This window comes from Gorilla gorilla, chromosome 11 (assembly GCF_029281585.2).
Source record: "Gorilla gorilla gorilla isolate KB3781 chromosome 11, NHGRI_mGorGor1-v2.1_pri, whole genome shotgun sequence".
Taxonomy (NCBI): Eukaryota; Metazoa; Chordata; class Mammalia; order Primates; family Hominidae; genus Gorilla; species Gorilla gorilla.
Window position 1 is genome coordinate 42,153,963 of NC_073235.2, and position 12,917 is coordinate 42,166,879.

The 12,917-nt window shown below is 36.2% G+C and overlaps 1 long non-coding RNA gene across 1 annotated transcript in view; it reads left to right on the top strand.

Annotated features, from left to right (window-relative positions):
* LOC134756641 (uncharacterized) overlaps positions 1 to 2,158 on the top strand; it is a 205,425-nt gene extending 203,267 nt beyond the window's left edge. The window contains exon 3 of the long non-coding RNA XR_010129565.1: positions 2,084 to 2,158. This is a non-coding gene — a long non-coding RNA (uncharacterized lncRNA). The remainder of the gene's footprint in view (positions 1 to 2,083) is intronic.
* The last annotated feature ends 10,759 nt before the right edge of the window (positions 2,159 to 12,917 follow it).

Consider the following 12,917-nt stretch of genomic DNA (forward strand, 5'->3'; position numbering starts at 1 on the left):
TGCTATCTTTTCCACTGATCTCTTTAGTCTCTATAGTTTTGCCTTTTCCAGTATGTTAGATAGTTGAAATCACATAGTGTGTTGCATTTTCAAAAGCTTCTTTCTCTAAGGAATATGCATTTAGGTTTTCTTCATGTCTTTTGTGGCTAAATCATTCATTTTCTTTTATCACTGAATAGTATTCCATTCTATGGTTATATCACAATTTGTTTATTAGTTCACCTTTTGAAGAACATTTTGATTGCTTCCAGTTTTTGGCAACTATAAACAAAGCTCCTAAGACATTCATATGCAGGGTTTTGTGTAGACAAATGATTTCAATAAATTTTTGTAAATATTTAGCAGCACAATTGCTGAATGATGTGGTAAGCTTATGTATAGTGTTATAAGAAACTCTGAAACAGCCACACAAAGTAGCTATTCCAGTTTTTATTCCCTAAAACAATGAATGAGAGTTCTTGTTCCTCTCCATCATTGCCCAAATTTGATTTCATCAGTATTTTGAATTTTAGCTATTTCGATTATGTGTGTGTGTGTATGTGTGTATATATATATATATATAGATATAGATATCTCACCAAACTCAAAGCTACATAGATTTTCTTCTATGTTATTGTATAAAATTTTAAAGATTTTTATTTTACATTAAGGTTTATGATCTGAGTTAAATTTTATTGAAGAATGTAAGGTCTGTTACTAGATTCATTTTTGTTGCACGTGAATATCCAGGTGTTGCAGCACTATTTGTTGAAATGACCATATTTTTGCCATCGAATTGCCTTAACTTTTTTGACAAAGATCAATCTACTCTATTTGTATGGGTTCATTTCTGGATTCTCTATTTTGTTTCGTTGTCTTTTTTTTTTTTTTGCCAGTGCCAGACTATCATCTTAATTACTGTAGTTTTTTAGTAAATGTCAAAGACCTATAGTGTTAGTACTCTGACTTTTTTCTTCAATATCGTTTTGGCTCTTCTGGTGTTTTGCTTTTTTGCATGAGTTTCAGAATCAGTTTTTCAGTATCTGTACAATAACTTGGAATTTTGAGTGATATTGCATGCATATACAAATCAAGTTTAGAGGAACAGAGACAAAATTGAGTCTCCCTTCTATGAACACAGAATATGTCTCCATTTATTTAGATTTTTCTTTTATAGCTTTCCTCAGCACCTTATAATTTTCCTCATATAGATCTTGTACAAATTTGTTAGTTTATATCAAAGTTTTTCATTTTGTTGAGGATGCTAATGTAAATAAAAATTTGGTTGTAACTTCAGATTTCGTCTATTACTGGTATATAGAAAATAAATAGAATTTTGTATATTGACCTGGTATCATGCAACCTTTTTGTAATTGCTTGCCAGTTTGTAATTGCTTCCAAGAGTTTTTTGGTATGTCAGTTCTCTCAGATTTTCTACGAACTTGCCATTTATGAACAAAGACAGTTTTATTTCTTTCTTCAAAATCTGTATATATTTTTTCTACATTTACTTAGCTCATTGCATTAGCTACAATTTCCAGTATGATGTTAAACAGGAGTGGTGAGAATATAGAAAAAAACTAGTTTCTCATCCCTAAGGATTACACTAGCTGTATTTTTTTGGTATGTGTCCTTTATCAAATTGAAGACGTTCCCCTCTATGCCTAGTATAATGAGAGTTTTTTACTATAAATTGATGATGAATTTTGTGATTTTTTTTTACATCTAATGATATGATTGTATAATTTTCTTTTTTAACTTGTTGATATGATAGCTTAACATTAATTGATTTTTAAACATTGAACCAATATTTTATACCAGAAGTAAATCCCATTAAATTATGGTATAAAATTATATTCATATATTATTCGATTGGGATGCAATATTCTAGTATTTTGTTGAGGATTATAATATGAACAGGAGGCAGGGAAATACTGGGTAGAAGAGGGTGGTTCCCCAGCAAAAGCCCCACCCTCAAGCCTAGAAACCCATGGCCCTAAATGGGAACAGACATTCCTGTTTTTTTGCCCAAATGTTGCCTTGTCCAAGACCACTCTGACCCACCATTCCTTCATCCTGTACCCATAAAAAACCCAAACCCCAGGCTCCAGAGCGGAAGAGTGGCAGAGTGGCAGAGGAGCAGAGCAGTACAGCAGAGAAGGAGAGAAGAGAAGGAGCGTCTGAAAGTTGAGAGGAGTTTGTCTTGGGACGTCCGAGAGATCGGCCACTGGATGGCCCAACTCCAGGGAAACATCATCTTCCCACTCCATCCCCTTTCCAGCACCCCATCCATCCCACTGAAAGCCACCTCTATCAATTAATAAAATCCCTGCATTCACCATTCTTCAAGTCTGCATGATCCAATTATTCCTGGACACCAGTGAAGGCCCAAGTACAAAGAGGGCAGGATGTAAAAGGCTGTTACCCTGACTCTCCACTGAGCTGGTTTAACACTTAGCCATCTGTGAACAGCAACTGCTAAAAGAGCATTAATTGTAACACACCCCTAGGGTGTGTTACAGTGGGCCACAGCCCAAAAGCACTCATCCCAACTCCTGCACCTGCCTGTCTGTGTGCTGCCCCTCACATAAGGGATTTGAGCTCAGGGCAGCCAGCTGGGCAAACAAACCGTCCCCCCGTCACAAGTCCCACAAAGGGGTCAGGGAACTCTCCTGTCTCAATTAGTGCATTCACATTTATGAGAGATATTGACCTTTACAGTATGTCTTTATTTTCATTTGTTATTAAGGCAGCGCTGGCCTCATAGAATGAATTAGAAAGTGTTCCTTCTGTCTATATTTTTACAAGAGGTTGTGGAGAGTTAATATACTATTTTACTTAAATGCTTTGTAGAATTCATAGTGAACCCATCTGGACCTGGTGTTTCTGTTTTGGAGGACTATTGTCTATTCAGTTACTCTAATAGATATAGTCCTATTTGGATTATCTATTTCTCCTCATGTGAGTTTTGATAGATTGTGTTCTTCATGAAATTGGTGCATTTCATCTAAGTTGTCAGATTCGTGGGCCTAGAGTCTTTCATAATATTAATTTATTTTCCTTTTGCCCACAGGATCAGTAGTGATGGCTCCATTTTCATTTCTGAGAATGGTAATTTGTGTCACTTTTTTCTTGGTTAAATGCTCATTTTCCCTTCTGACATTTTTGTTTTCTTACGTACATAGACACTCATGTGCACACACACATACTTTTTATTCTCGAGAAAGGTATAGAAATGCACATTGTGACAGACTGTTAGTCCTTCTGCTTTTGTTGGCAAACAATGTGAATAATATATAAAAAGGAAGCTCACTTACTTGACTATTATCAAGCCCAGGCATGCACCATGTGGAAATCAGGCGAATAATAACTGCCAGGCTTTTGATGGCCTCCTGTATACCCAAAGCAATAGATAGAAAGTAATTTGCTTTTTCATAAATTTCTAAAACTCCCCAAGATGGAACTTCACTGTATTTTTCAGAGAAATAAATTAAATTGGTCAACATAAGCTACAAAAAATATGAAAAAGTGTGAGGCCGGATTTTGAATCCATGTCTTTCAGACTTCAAAACCTATCCTCTGTCAATTCTTCTTTGTTGCTTGTGATAATTCAACCTCCATTGACCCGAGTTCTGAGTTCCAAGACAAAATATCTAACTAGTATAATTCTTGTTTTTTAGCACAAGATAAAATAAATAACACTTTTGTAGATACTGGAACTTAGCTACTTTTTAGCACATTAGGTTATTTTAATGCTGTTGCCTATTCCTAACGTTAGAGTTCAGGTGAAAGAAAAAAATTAGTAAGTTGTGAAATTATTTTCAAAGCTTATTTGAAAGTATAAATTATTATAATAAAAGTGGCATATGTTATGAATAAATCAATGAACAAATATGATTGATAAACTATATTGATTATATGTCCAGAATTCTGCACTACTTATGTGTGATTTCATGCCATTAGTGAAGCCAGTGGTTATAAATCAGTTGCAGGGAGGGGAGACAGGTGCCTTAAGATCATTGTCTTTACTGATGCATTTTTATTATCACTATTTGTTACTGACAGTTTCAATATTAGAAACTATTAGATATATCCCCTTAAATGACTTCTAGAAGCAAATTTTTTCCAGGTGATTTTGAAATGCCCTTTGAACAAAAGCTTCTTAAATAAATTTGAATAGACTGATCAAGGGCACATAATATATGTTTAACACAAAGTATATGAATTCAAAAAAAAAGCTTTCTGAAAATAACAAAATGATTATGATTAATTAAATACATATACACATCTTCTATGAATCTCTGCATAAATTAGAAGTGGCTTACCTAAGTTCTTTACATTATATTTAATCTTATTAATTTCCTTTGTATAGGTATATGAGAAATGGTAGGCTTGATAGCCCCAGACCCTAGTCTAAGATAATATCAGACACAGAAGAGATCCTTTACTCAGTCATTCTTCATCACCTTACTTGTCAAGAGCATGCCCAAGAGGTGAACAGAATTTGCAATACATGGCAGGAGAAAGGTAAAGAGATCCAGAAAGAAAAGAAAGAGAAGAAATGGGAAGAAAGAAATGATAAAACAAAAAAACAAAAAACCAGTTTTAGAAGCTGTGGCTCTTTCTTTGCAGAGTAGAGTCGAATGTCCCATCTGATTTTTATTAGGTTTCCTTTTTGAAATGGGAAGATGAGTGGGAGAGGTGTGGGAGGATACATGAGCAAAGCATGAGTAAATTGTTAGGGGAGAGAAACATTTCTTGAATGAGATGTTATAGATTGCTACACCATTTATTTAGGATATAGAGTATTTCTTTATTTGAATTTTCAGCCCTGATAAAATGTTTGTAATTTCTACACTGTCAGAGGAAAAGTCCCCATAGCATTTTGTAACTCTCAATTTGCATAGTTGATTTTACATGTTTTCAACAGTCTGTCAAGCTGCTGACAGCTGTAACATTTCTCCTCTGGAACACTGGAAAGACACTGTGTTGGAATATTGTGTTGGTAAATTAGCAAGCCATATTAGAATTCTGAGAGGAATGAAAACAAATTTCTTTGCAGCTGTACATATGGGGCTGTTGGTTAAGGGCATGACTCATAGGTTTAGGATCTCTGGAAACAAATGCTTCTCAGTGTCAGATAAGTCTAAGCCAGTCTTATCCAGAAAACACTTAAAAAAGTAGTGCCTGGAAGTCACCTTAGATTAGTAAAATCAGAATCTCTCAGAGACCTGGGCATTCACACACACACACACACACACACACACACACACACACACACACACAAAATCATATTTTATTTTAATATGTAGGCAAGGTTTAGGGCAATTTTTCTAAGACATTAACAAGGGAAAGTAAGCTGAGGGAGACTAGGAGCTGGGCCAAGGACCATCAAATATTGGTGGAGATCCATCTAGTATCTGGTACCATCAGAACTCTTTGTTTTATTTATTTTTATTTTTAAATTTTTTTAGACACAGGGTTTCACTCTGTCACCCAAGCTGGAGTTCAGTGGCACAATCATGGCTCACTGCAGCCTCGAGATCCAGGGCTCAAGCTATCCTCCCACCTCAGCCTCCCAAAGTGCTGGGATTATAGGCATGAACCACCACATCTGGCTATCAGTCTTTTATCCCTCACACCACTCCCACCCTTTCACCCAAGTCCCCAGAATCTATTATATCATTCTTACACCTTTGCTGCTGCATAGCTTAGCTCCCACTTATAATTGATAACATAAAATGTTTGTTTTTTCATTCCTGAGTGACTTCACTTAGAATAATGGTCTCCAATTCCATCCAGGTTGCTGAAAATACCATTATTTCATTCCTTTTTATGGCTGAGTAGTATTCCATGGTATATATATACACATATATATATATACCACATTTTCTTTATCTACTCGTTGGTTGATGAGCATTTAGGCTGGTTCCATATTTTTGCAATTGCAAATTGTGCTACTATGTACAAATGTCTTTTTCGTATAATGACTTCTTTTCCTTTGGTTAGATACCCAGTACCGGGATTGTTGGATAAAATAGTAATTCCTACTTTAAATCCTTTAAGGAATCTCCATACTGTTTTCCATAGTGCCTATACTAGTTTACATTTCTATCAGCAGTGTAGAAGTGTTCCTTGTTCACCGCATCCACATAAACATTTATTATTTTTTGATTTGTTGATTATGGCCATTCTTGCAAGAGTAAGATGGTATTGCATTGTGGTTTTGATTTACATTTCCCTGATCATTAGTGATGTTGAGCATTTTGTAAAATACCTATTAGTCATTTGTATATATTCTTTGATAACGTCTATTCATGTCCTTAGCCTACTTTTTGATGGAATTACTATTTTTTTTTTTGCTGATTCTTTGAATTCCTTGTAGATTCTGGATATTAGTCTTCTGTGGGATGCACAGTATGTGAACTTCTCCTATTATGTGGGTTGTCTGTTTACTCTGCTGAGTATTTCTTTTGCTGTACAGAAGCTTTTTAGTTTAAGTCCCATTTATTTATCTTTGTATCTTTTGTATTTGCCTTTGGGTTCTTGGTCATGAACTCTTTGCCAAAGCCAATGTTGTTTTAGTCCGTTAGCATACTGCTATAAAAAACTACATTAGACTGGGTAATTTATAAAAATAAAAAAAAAAACTACATTTTTTTTCCCCTAGGCCTCCATCCTGTGATGGGAGGAGCTGCCATGAACATCTCTGAAATGCTCTGGAGACATTTTCCCCATTGTCTTGGCTATTAGCATTTGGTTCCTCATTACTTATGCAAATTTCTGTAACCAGCTTGCATTTCTCCCTAGAAGATGGGGTTTTCCTTTTACCACATGGTCAAGCTGCAAATTTTCCAAACTTTTATGCTTTGCTTCTCTTTTAAACATAAGTTTCAATTTCAGATCATGTCTTTTTGAATGCATATGACTGTACACTTTCAGAAAGTGCAAGGTCACCTCTTGAATGCTTTACTGTTTAGAAACGTCTTCCACCAGATACCCTAAATTATCTCTCTCAAGTTCAAAGATCTACAGGTCTCTAGAGCAGGGGGCAAAATGCTTCCAGTCTCTTTACTAAAGCATAGTAAGTGTGACCTTTGCTCCAGTTCCCAATAAGATCCTTATCTTCATCTGAGACCACCTCAGCCTGGATTTCACTGTCCATTTCACCATCAGCATTTTGGTCAAAACCATTCAACAAGTCTCTAGAAAATTTCAAACTTTCATGCATCTTCCCGTCCTCTTCTGAGCCTTCCAAACTGTTCCAACCTCTGCCCATTGCTTGGTTCCAAAGTTGCTTCTACATTTTCAGGTATCTTATAGCAATGCCCCAATTATCTCGGTACTAATCTTTTGTATTAGTCCATTTTTGCACTTCTATAAAGAACTACTTGAGATTGGGTGATTTATAAAAGGGAGGTTTAATTATCTCACAGTTCTGTATGGCTGGGAAGGCCTCAGAAAACTTAGAATTATGGCAGAAGGTGAAGGAAAAGCAAGGCATGTCTTACATGGAGGCAGAAGAGAGAGAGAGAGAGGGTAGAACTGTCAAACACTTTAAAACAATTATATGTCTTGAGAATTCATTCACTATCATAAGAACAGCGTGGGTTTGGTTTGTTCTTGTTTTTCTAGTTCCTTGAGGTGTGAGGTTAGGTTTTCAGACTTTTTGATGTAGCTATTTAATGCTATGAACTTTCCTCTTAGCACTGCTTTTGCTATATCCCAGAGTTCTTTATAGGTCATGTAACTATTATTGTTCAGTTCAAATAAATCTTAAATTTCCATCTCAACTTCATTGTTTGCCCAAAGATCATTCAGGAGCAGGTTATTTAATTTCCATGTATTTGCATTGTTTTGAGGGTTTCTTCTGGAGTTGATTTCCAATTTTATTCCACTGTGGTCTGACATAATTTGAATTTTTTAAAATTTATTGAGACTTGTTCTGTGGCCTGTCATATGGTCTATCTTGGAGAATGCTCCATGTGCTGATGAAAAGAATTTATATTCTGCAGTCATTGGGTAGAATGTTCTGTCAATATCCTTTAAGTCCATTTGTTCTAGGGTATTGTTTAAGTCCATTGTTTCTTTTTTGACTTTCTATCTTGATGACCTGTCTAGTGCTGTCAGTGGAGTATTGAAATCCCCCACTATTAATGTGCTGCCATCTATGTTATTTCTTAGGTGTAGTAGTGATTGTTTTATAGATTTGGAAACTCCAGTATTAGGTACATATCTATTTAGGATGGCAATATTTTCCTGTTGGACTTTCCTTTTACCATTATATAATGTCTCTCTTTGTCTTTTTTAACTGTTGTTGCTTAAAGTCTCTTTTGTCTGAGATAAGAATAGTTACTCCTGCTCACTTTTGGTTTTCGTTTGCATGGAATATCTTTTTCCACCCCTTTACCTTATGTTTATGTGAGTCCTTATATTTTAGGTGAGTCTCTTGAAGACAGCAGGTACTTGATTGGTGGGTTTTTATCCATTCTGCAATTCCATATCTTTTAAGTGGAGCATTTAGGCCATTTACATTCAATGCTAGTATTGAGATATGAAGTACTGTTCTACTCATTATGCTAGTTGTTGCCTGAATACACTGGGATTTTTTTTCATTGTGTTATGGTTGTATAGACCCTTTGAGATATACACTTTAAGAAGGTTCTATTGTGGTGTATTTCAAGGTTGTTTTTCCAAGATTTAGAATTCCGTTGGTCATTTCTTGTAGTGCTGGCTTGGTAGTGGTGAATTCTGTCAGCATTTGTTTGTCTGAAATAGACAAACAAATCTTTTTTTACCTCTTCTTCCTTTATAAAGCTTAAATTATTCTTCTTCATTTATAAAGCTTAGTTTCACTGGATACAAAATTCTTGGCTGAAAATTGTTTTGATTAAGGAGGCTGAAGATCCCAATCCCTTCTGGTTTGCAGAAAACTGCCGTTAATCTGATAGGATTTCCTTGATGGTTTACCTGATGCTTCTCTCTTACAGCTCTTCAGATTTCATTTGTCTTGACTTTAGATAACCTGATGACTATGTGCCTAGGTGGTGATCTTTTTGTGATGAATTTCCTGGGTGTTCTCTGTGCTTCTTGTACTTGGAAGTCTACATCTCTAGCAAGACTAGTGAAATTTTTCTCATTTGTTCCCTCAAATAAATTTTCCAGATCTTTGGATTTCTCTTTTTCCTCAGGAACACCAACTATTCTTATGTTTGGTCCTTTATCATAATCCCAAGCTTCTTAGAGGCTTTCTTCATTTTTAAAAATTATTTGTCTTTGTTAGATTGGGTCAGTTCAAAAGCCTTTTCTTCAAGCTCTGAAGTTCTTTCTTCTACTTGTTTGATTCTATTGTTGAAACTTTCCAGTGTATTTTACATTTCTCTATGTGAGTCTTTCATTTCCAGAAGTTACGATTGTCTTTTCTTTACAATATCTATTTCTCTGGAGAATTATCTTTCAATATCCCAAATTTTTTTTTAATTTCTTTAAGTTGTTTTTCATCCTGCTTTTATGCCTTTTTGAGTAGCTTAACAGTCAACCTTCTGAATTCTTGATCTGGCAATTCATATATTTCTTCTTGATTTGGATCCAATGCTGGAGAGCTAATAAGGTGTATTGGAGGTGTTATAGAAACTTGTTTTGTTATATTACCAGAATTGTTTTTCTGATTCCTTCTTATTTTGTAGACTGTTTCACTGGAAAGACATAGAAGTCAAGATCTGCTGTTCAGATTCTTTTGTCCCATGGGGTTATCCCTTGATGCAGTGCTCTCCCCTTTCCTCTAGGGAAGTGGCTTCCTCAGAGCCAGACTGCAGTGATTGCTATTGCCCTTCTGAGTCTGGCCACCCAGTGGGGCTACCGGACTCCAGGCTGGTGCTGAGAAATGTCTAAAAAGAATCCTGTGATATGATCCATCCTGAGATCTCCCAGTTGTGGATACCAGCACCTGCTGTGGTCGTTAAGTGGCAGGAGAGTGAAGTGGACTCTGTTAGAGTCCTTGGTTATAGTTTTGTTTAGTGAAATCGTTTCTCAAATGTGGGTTATGCTAGCAGTGAAGTTGTCACATGGATAGACTCAGGACCTCTGTTTAGCCAAGGTGTTGCAGGTGGTGAAATTAGCTGTTGTTACCTTCTTTGGAGCAAGATTGCTCTGTTATGAGTTGCTTAGTGGCTTGAGTTGGTTGGCCTCCAGTCAGGAGGTGCTGATTTCAAGAGAGCACCAGCTGCAGTAGTAGGATGATATAGGCTTGCCCTACATTGTCTAGGACAAGTGTTCAGTTTTCTCAGGTGGTGGGTGAGGCATAGAGCTCCCAAGAGTTTATGTCTTTTGTCTTTGGCTACCAAGGTGGGTAGAGAAAAACCATCAGGTGGGAGTAGGGTTGATGGGTCTGAGTTCAGAATCTCCTTGGGCAGGGCTTGCTGCAGTGGAGTTTTTCAACTGTCTTGCAGTATTTGCAGCAGCAAGCCACTGCTTTTAAAGGGTCCGCAAATTCTTACAGTCTTCCTGTTATGTTCCTGCAGTGGTTCTTGGAGCAAAAGTTCTCAATGTGTGTCTCCAGACGCTGTTCTGTCCATGCAAGCAGGAGCTGCACATTAGTCCTGTCTCCTATCAACCATCTTTTCCTCCATCTACCCATAAATTTTTATTTTCCAACAATAACTCCTAAAGTACACCAAATGTCAGTGGATGAACAACTAAGCTACAGGCTTATTTACAAAAGTAACCTGAGGCTTTGAAAACACCAGTAAATGCAAACAATCAATATCATGTTAAGCAAAAGTTATATCTAAGTACAGAGGGTCCCCAACTTACAATGGTTCAGCTTATAATTTTCCAGCTTTACAATGGTGCAAACATGATATGCATTCCGTAACAACTGTACTTTGAATTTTGATCTTTTTTTCTGGGCTAGCAATATGCAGCACAATACTCTCTGGTCGGGGTGATGCTGGGCAGCAACAATGAGTGACAGCTCCCAGTCTGCCACATGATGATGATGGTAAACAACCAATATTCTGCAGTGTATGGTGTGGCCAGCACTTTATAGATAATTATGAAAAGGAAAAACTGTGCAGTCAAAACTTAATATCTTCCTGAAGAACACTGTGCCTACTACTCTTAAGCCTCATCAAAAGAGAGAGAAATTGATGACCCTGTTGCTATAGCATCCCCATCATCCAGCTATTAATTTTAGTTCAATTCTTCAAACACTCTCCAGGCCTAGTGTGCTTTTGGCTGTGTACATGAATGATGAACACTCATATTCTCAGTATAGTATTCAATAGTTTAAATAAGATATTCAACACTTTATTATACAATATGTTTGTGTTGGATGATTTTTCTCAACAGTAGACTAATGTATGTATTCTGATCATGTTAAAGGTAAGTTGGAGTAAGCTATGATATGTGGCAGGCTATGTGTATTAAATACATTTTCAACTTAAAATATTTTCACCTTAGGATGGGTTTATTGGGCCTGTAACATCATCATAATGTGAGGAGTATCTGCAGTATATCTGGCTCAATTAAGACAACCTCTTGGCAATCACATTCTCTTTTTATTTCTTTTTATATGACTGCACAAATTGAATTCTTGCTCAAGAAAAAGAGAAAGTTAAGGGAAAGTGGAGGTTTGAGAGATATCAGAATCTGGTGGCATTCCTCCCTCTTATGTTCTGAGCCTGTGGATATTTCTTTAAAGACTTCCTTTAAAGGGGACACACGCTGAGTGTTCTATTGCAGCACTTGAAAATTAGTAGAGCTCAGCCTGGATCTGTGGTGTCGCTGTAGGTGGCTGTCTAGTCATAAGCCAAGAATCCTGCAGGTGGACAAAAACAAAAGACAGCTGTAGGCCAAAGAAAGCTCTGGACTGACACCCAGAATTCTAGTTAAAGAAGCAGGTGGTTTGGATGTGTGCCTTCACCAGGGATCTGAGGTTAAGGGGGTGGGGAAGATATTTGGCTTTCTGGCTGATTACTGGGTGAAGAGAATAGGAGGCAGAAATGCTATCTTTTAATGGCATCAATGCAGATAATAAAGAATTCTAGGGTACAGCCACAGAATTTGGGATAGCATCAGGGAGTGACCATTGAAATGAAAACTATTAATAGTGGAGACGAAATAGATCTAATTTTTCTCTGTGGAAATCTTAATAGAGGAGAAAGGAATTCAGCCCAATAAGATTTGAATGACATCTCAACGGCTTTATAATCTATCCTAAAAAAGATGACAATTTAGTATAACTATGTAGTAATAAATACATAAATGGGTATGTACATGAACACATATAGACATAAACATGTCTCTATTTCTTTACATATATACACACATACATAATAACCACGTAAATACAACTGTTGAAATGTATATGTAACAGAACTATATAGGTAAATATGTAGATAAATATTGTTAATAAATATAACTCTAAAATCTACAGAATGGAAGGAAATTACAACTTTCCTGTTATGGGATTGTTTTGGAGGAGGAATCAGTAAGGCACCGATGTGTGACAAAATTCACTGAGTCGTCTGGACATCCCAGGCACAGGTGATCCTGACCAATTGCTGTGACAAGTCTTGACTTTTTTGGTTGTTGTTTTTGGTGTATCACTTTAATGAGACCATTAGAAGTGAAGATAAAGATAAGTAGAGACTGTTTACTTGGCTAAGGCCTAAGGGCAATTTAAAAAAATCTAAAAAAAATGCTTTGATTAAGATACGGTGTTCTATAAAGTAATGTAAGGTGGATTAATTTTAGTTGAATCATGTGCATGTGAATTAAATTTTTTCTAAATCTAGATTTATTCTTGTTTCTGCCAGAACATTTTTTTCACCAGATATTTATCTTTATTTTCTTATTTAAACATTTGTTGCAAGGCATTCAGTATCTGAAATCATGGTTCTAGAGAGATGCAGACCTGGTCTTTCTATTTTGTGCTG